Source organism: Thermobia domestica, chromosome 13 (assembly GCF_964235325.1).
Source record: "Thermobia domestica chromosome 13, izTheDome1.hap1.1, whole genome shotgun sequence".
NCBI lineage: Eukaryota > Metazoa > Arthropoda > Insecta > Zygentoma > Lepismatidae > Thermobia > Thermobia domestica.
In genome coordinates, this window is record NC_137466.1 from 134,980,727 (window position 1) to 134,987,273 (window position 6,547).

Sequence of the window (6,547 nt, forward strand, 5' to 3'; positions counted from 1 at the left end):
TAAGAGTATGTTTTATCTCTGATTTTTTTTTTTTTTGATTGGAACCAAAAGTGGCAGACATTAATTACCACTTACGGTTGTAATTAATACCCATAGAGCAAAAACAATAAGAGATCGCGAGTAATGGCTTTTTGAATTTTATTCTCCGTCCAAGGCACAGAATGCATCTTTGGTATTTTTCCTCTATTGCAACCAGTAGTTATAAGAAGTAATTGCTACTTCAAGCTTATGTATTGAAGTCACTTAATTTGGAAGTCTATCATAGTTTCACACTGTGAAGCTAAACCCACTTCACCTTCTAAATATACAGAATAAATAATCTTTATAAAATCTAGTCTTTACCTATAGTTTGCGCTGGAATTGAAGGGCCCTCTGCAAGAACAAGGTAAGTCGAGTTATCTGTATTCCTGGTAAACCAGAGATAAAGAAGGCGTTTGGACTTACTTTCCTTTCCTGTCTCGTCTGGTGCGTATTCGGAGAGTCTGTTGTCAGAAAAACACAATTCATATGCATCTTGCACGTTGCACTTTAAGTTCATAAGCTTTCTAACTCGAAAATTCATTTTTTCACTTACTTTGTTATTGCAGAGGACCCTTCAATTTCTCACCATAAATATTTGTGTGTGTGTTCTATAAGTCCTAAAAGTACGTATATGTAAAGAGAAAGTCAGATTTATTTGTCCTGCGCATTGTTCGTTTCTTCTTAAAATTGAATTTTCCTGAATGTTGGCAAATTACATAAAAAGACACGAAAAATGGACGATTTTTATTTGAATTTTTTAAATAGTGAAAATTCAAATAAAGAGTAACTATTCGACGTTCTAAGAAAAATAAAATTGGTAGTATACTATTGAAACGTTCTGACTGCCAGTCGTTAACCAAACTCATCTTGAAATAGCTTTTCCTACGGGAGATTCATTCGCTCAGCACACACATCTATATTTTTACTCTCACCCAGTAGTAAGTCCGCATAAGAGAATATTGAAAGAGAAAAGACAATAGCGATTGGCCACCTACAGCGCTCTGGTTTCTCAGAACTCACTTTGCCGTTGTTTGTCAATAGCAATAAAGAGTGCAGAACAGTCTTCATCAATCGAAATTAAAGGAACGCTGCTATATGTGAGAATCAATGACAGGTCAAAGCGCCTCAATGACCTAAAAACATTCTGGCTTTATTATCATAGCACAAAGTGCAAAAGCGATTGATGGGATATTTAGTCATATCTCTTAAGCTTTGAACCTATCGAAAAGCAGAATACTTTAAAGTAACTCCGTGATTCTGACAACTGATGATTCATTGCTGCAGAAATATGGGGTAACTATGTCCTTAGATATATCCTGTGTAATTCCAACCTGCTCAGAATTATTATAGCAGACCTTACTAATAATGTGTTTTATATTATATTATCATTTTCTTCGGGGATTTCTTCCTAACTTTCTCTAACTTTGTGGATTTAAGGGCTTTGCAACTAAACTTTACAGGAGCTCTTTCATATTCTTTACATTCTACGCGTATTTCATGTGATAGGCATCTTCTATCCATCTTTGACGGGTTTTGAGTTAACTATCAGAATTTATTAAAACCTGGCGTCCACATAATATAGTTGTGTGATATGTAAATTTCTAAATTCACTCGTTATGTTCTTTCTTTCTTGGAGACTGCGATGGTTTAGTGTTATAGCGGTTATCTCTGATGTGTGAGCAGTCAATGGTTCGATCCCAGGTTTTTCGAGTTTGTGCTGGACGACACCGTATCCGTGGCTTTTCTGAAGGTTCTTCTGTTCAATCTCACATTATCATATCATCAATTCTTTCACACTTATTCACTTTTATTAATCTTCCGTTTTCTTTAAAATAAGGGAATGAATTCTCTCCTTAATTTATATCAGTGGTCCATAACCTGTGGAAGGGGTCGTGAAGAGCGAGCAAAAGGGGCACAAACTATGTATAACTAACTAACTCTATGGCCTATGAAACCCGGAGGTTTAATGCTGCGTTCGCAAAAGCTCACCATTGACTTCTGTCTTTAGCCAACTGGATCCAGTTTCTACTTTGTACTCTTATTTCTGAGAAATCCATTTTAACGACCTCCCATCTGCACCTAGGTCTTCCTAATGACCATTTTCCGATTGGATTTCCAGTTAAGACTTTGAGAGCTTTCCTACTTTTTTTCATTCTGGCTACCTGACTTGCTTACCTGAGTCCCCTAGACCTTGACGGCCCTAATAATGTTTGGTAAACGTTATAAATTACGCAGTTCCTTGTTATGACGTTTTCACCATTCCCCATTCCCGTTTACGTTGGATAGTAATATTCGTCTCAGGATTTTGTTCTCAAATAGTTTCAGTCTACATTCTACAGGACAACAGGCATAATTATTATTTTATATATTTTAAGCTTCAAATTCATCGACAGAATTCGCGAAGACAAAGATCTTGAACTGAATAATGACACGAATTCCATGCTTCTTAGCGACATTAAATTTATTCGTGAATATGATTTTGCTCTGTTAATATTGATATTAGATATTTGAAAGTATCCACTTTATCGAAAGTATTATTTGATGTTTTAACGCATCCATAATTTGCAGTGTTACAATCCTGTCGAACTTCCATGTATTTAGCTTTTTCTGCCTTTACTTCTAAATCCATGCTCCTACAAGCGTTTATTAAGACCTCTGCATTTTTGTATTGTTCTCCTATCATGCCCTGTTATATTTACATCATCAGGTAAATAGCATTCAGTGTAGCAGTCAGCTACTCTCAACGAACAGATATCAATTATGCTAGACTGTCTTCTTCTTATCTATTAAAACATGATAAATTTGATTACGTGTTTTTCCATATGGAGAGGTGGAAGGAATTTTGTACTCTTCATGACAATATTTTTCGATGTTGCAATGTCCTCTAGTCTAACGCCGTTGTCATAACTTTCCTTATGCAGACTTTCATTCTCTATAATCGGTTTGAAAATATCCTCTCGTTCTATCTTCGCATTGAAACCCCCTAATAGAATTTTCATATGATATCGCGGGAGTTGGTGAAATACCCGTTCTACTTCTTTGTAAAACTGTCTTTTATATTGTCATCCTTATCTTCGTTTGGCGCATATACATTTAAAACTATAATACAACCTGCCGTGGTGACAGGAACCCCCATTACATGGGTTCAAGCTATGACAGAAATAAAATGTTAAATTATGAGCAAAATACAACTTGTGCAAAGTTCTATTTCAATGTATAGAATGGAGTTCAAAAACTTATTATATAAGAGCAAAGGAAAAACTCAATGTGATGGTTGACATTGCTTTCTTTCACATTGTTCTTGATGTTCAGTAATAAGTTGGACAAAGCACACCTGAGATCACTTGCCATTTCCAAAGGGTTACGAAATTTTAATTTCATTGTGGTCAATGTCCACAATCCTGATTCACAGAGTCAAGTTGTCAAGAACTGAACAAAATCTTTTAAAGTTTCTTTTGCTGCTCTTGGGTAAACAGGCAAGAAACAAACCCAAAATTCTTCCAAAGACGTTGACTAAAATAGTTCTTTGCCACCTGAATCGCACTTCAATTCAATAGCTTCCTCCTTAATTTTATGTGGAAGTAAATCCACTTCAATGGGGAAAGGTGCTCTTGCTAATTTTGCACTGCCAGTCTTCTTCACACAAATCAGCAAAATATCCTTGAATTCATCATAGACTGACAAGGAAGGTCCATAAACCGTGAGAGTTGAATTTTGATAAAAATAAGTGACAAGATTCAGTTCGAGATGCTAAGTAACGTAGTAATAGTCACTCGATGCGCAAATGCTTCGTTGAGCTGCTACACCGACGCCATTTTGAAATCCAATCGACAATGTCCAAGAATACCCTTTTGGCACAAAAATGGAAAAGCTTTTGGTAGATCTGACTTCAACATTGTAAACCAAGTTAGAGCATCTATATGTCGGAGAGCTTCCAGTGCATGATCGCCATCTTGAAAGTCGCCATATTGAATAGCGGTCAAATATGATAAATGGCAAGGGGGACATGTCGGGTATCAAATAGCACTGGGATTTACTCCTGAATCCATTTCCATAACCAAAGTTTACATATCTGTTTTCACTTCAGAGTTAAGAGCTCTCTCACCAGTAGCGTCATTTCAGATTTGGCTTCGGAAGGGGGGGGGGAGCAAGACCCCTTGATATAAGTAAACTTTCGTGTTTTCCACTGACTTACTACTATTCGATTGATAAAACTTATATAAATCTCAAACTCATGGGGGGCAAATGCCCCTCCCTGCCCCCTAAATGACGTCCCTGTCTCTCACCCACAGGAACATATAAAAACTATTGAGTTAGATTTGTGTTATGAAACATGGTCTTGCGAGCAAGTGCAGGGTTTTAACTAATGCAGTAGTAGTCACTTGATCTACAAGAGCTACTATACCAACCAGATCTTGACATAAACTGGTGCATATTAGTTGAACGACCAAAGTGATTCAGATTCCACTATAATCAGTAGATCCACGTCTCCGTTAGCGTAGCAGACATAAGTTTGAGACGTTAAACTGAATAATAATAATAATAATAATAAACTATTTTAGACAATTCTACATGGTCCATTATAATGTGTTAAATTTTCTTCTCCAATCTTGAAACCTTACGCAAAGACCCTTATTTTTGCCGAATATTGCGTTCTTTCCCAGTACTCATACTTGACAACCTATAATATACCATACATATTACGAAGTTAAAATACTTTAATGTATTTATTGTCAGTTTGTCTAAATACAATCGATTTATTGCAGACGCATTGAACAATGAAGGGGATTTAAATTATCAGTTCACAGCCTATTCTTAGAATATACACCTGGAAACTTAGAATTCACTTTTCTTGTGTCTGTTCTGCTATATGATAAGAGAATGCATACACACCTGGTAAGAATAGATGCACTGAGAAAAAAAGGACTAGGATTTCCGTGTGGATACATCGTATTTACGCGGGTGCGCTCCTTAAGTAATGCAATTTCATGTATAAAAGTACAGCAGGAGGGAACACCATGCCAGGTCTGGAGTTCGTTGTCGTCGCGTCGAATTATCCGTGACGTAATGAGTCACAAATGACGTAACGAAAAAGTTTAGCACAGCCTGTTAGTCTGGTGGTTACCTCCTGCTTTTCTGTCATTCACAAACTGTTTTTACGTGAGTTAACAACAGTCTGAAATGTTGAATTGTGGTCACCAACAGCTGAGAAGGACGGAACTGCATTACTGACAGTACGTTACCAACCTCATGTAGTGGAGGTACATACTGCTTTAAAGAAGTAACTCAATTTCAATTAGTGGTCACCACAAGTTAAGCAGGAATCAACTCCATTACTGGCAGGTTGGTACATCTTGCTGTACTGGTGTGTCCCCTAACTAGCATGGTGTAACTGAAGTAGTGAATGTGTGGGCCACCCGTATAGAAAGGGTGTTCCGCAAGTAAAAGCATGACGGCACAACATGCAGTACTGTGTTCCCAACACAGTACTGCATGTTGTGCCGTCCTGCTTTTCTAGCAGTCAATACCATGCATAGAATGTACGGACCAACAGATTTTACGTTGATTCAGCACGTACCTGCTGACTACATATAAGCGTAATGCAGGGTTGCATATCATGTAAAGTCAAGATTGAAGAGTTAATCTTGAAAATGATCTTCCTCCGATTAACACTTCAGCTTTTACTTTACAGGTTTAGAATTCTACCCTGCACTACGAGTTACATAATCAACCGGTACGTGCTGCACCAACCAAAAATCTGTTCGTACTACAATGCAAAGGGTCCTTACATTCCTGCATGTTTGTGCTGTATCAATTGCCAATTTCCAACAAAGTACTTACCTTTACCATGGATCTAAGGATTTGTAGTTGGGTCTACGGAAACTTCCTTCTCCACATATTTACGTTGTATTGCCTTATACTTATCACATCTATGGATCAGCCCGTTAATACCATGACACAACTGTGGGACTTTCACTTTCAAAAACTTCATACATGGTCACTAATCTGTTTACCAAAGCATCCTTGTGGTATGAGTCCAGAATGCTTTGTGAACATTGCACATAGCGCAATTGGAAAAGTGTCAAGCAGTGACGTACGCATGGGAGGGTTTGGATTTTTAACACCCTTGAGAAAAAATATTAAAAAATAAACATTCACAAACTGGTATAATATTAAGATATGAGATACCAGCACTTTGAATTATATGAACTAGGAAACTTGAAGAGCTTCTGCTTACGCCACTAGTATTAACAATTGGGGAACCCACCTTTCCGTCACTTTCCTCACGTGCAGAGTCTCACTCAACATGGTGTGAACGGACCGCTACTCACCTTCACCTCTCTAGCTAAAGAATTAGTAGTCATACTTCTATCTTCAAGCATTAAGCTGCTAATTTTGTTGCCAAACTAGGTCTGTAGACACTGAGTGGCGAACTTTAGTCATCCTGTATACTTGTGCGATCATATCTAAATTCTTTCTTCCAGCGTTTTACTGTAACAAGATAGGCATCCCTCACTATATACCA

The 6,547-nt window shown here is 37.4% G+C and overlaps 1 protein-coding gene across 2 annotated transcripts in view; it reads left to right on the plus strand.

The window, feature by feature from the left end:
- The window catches only part of LOC145668536 (calcitonin gene-related peptide type 1 receptor-like), a 1,245,332-nt gene that overhangs the window by 281,238 nt on the left and 957,547 nt on the right, over positions 1 to 6,547 (plus strand). The window lies entirely within an intron of this gene.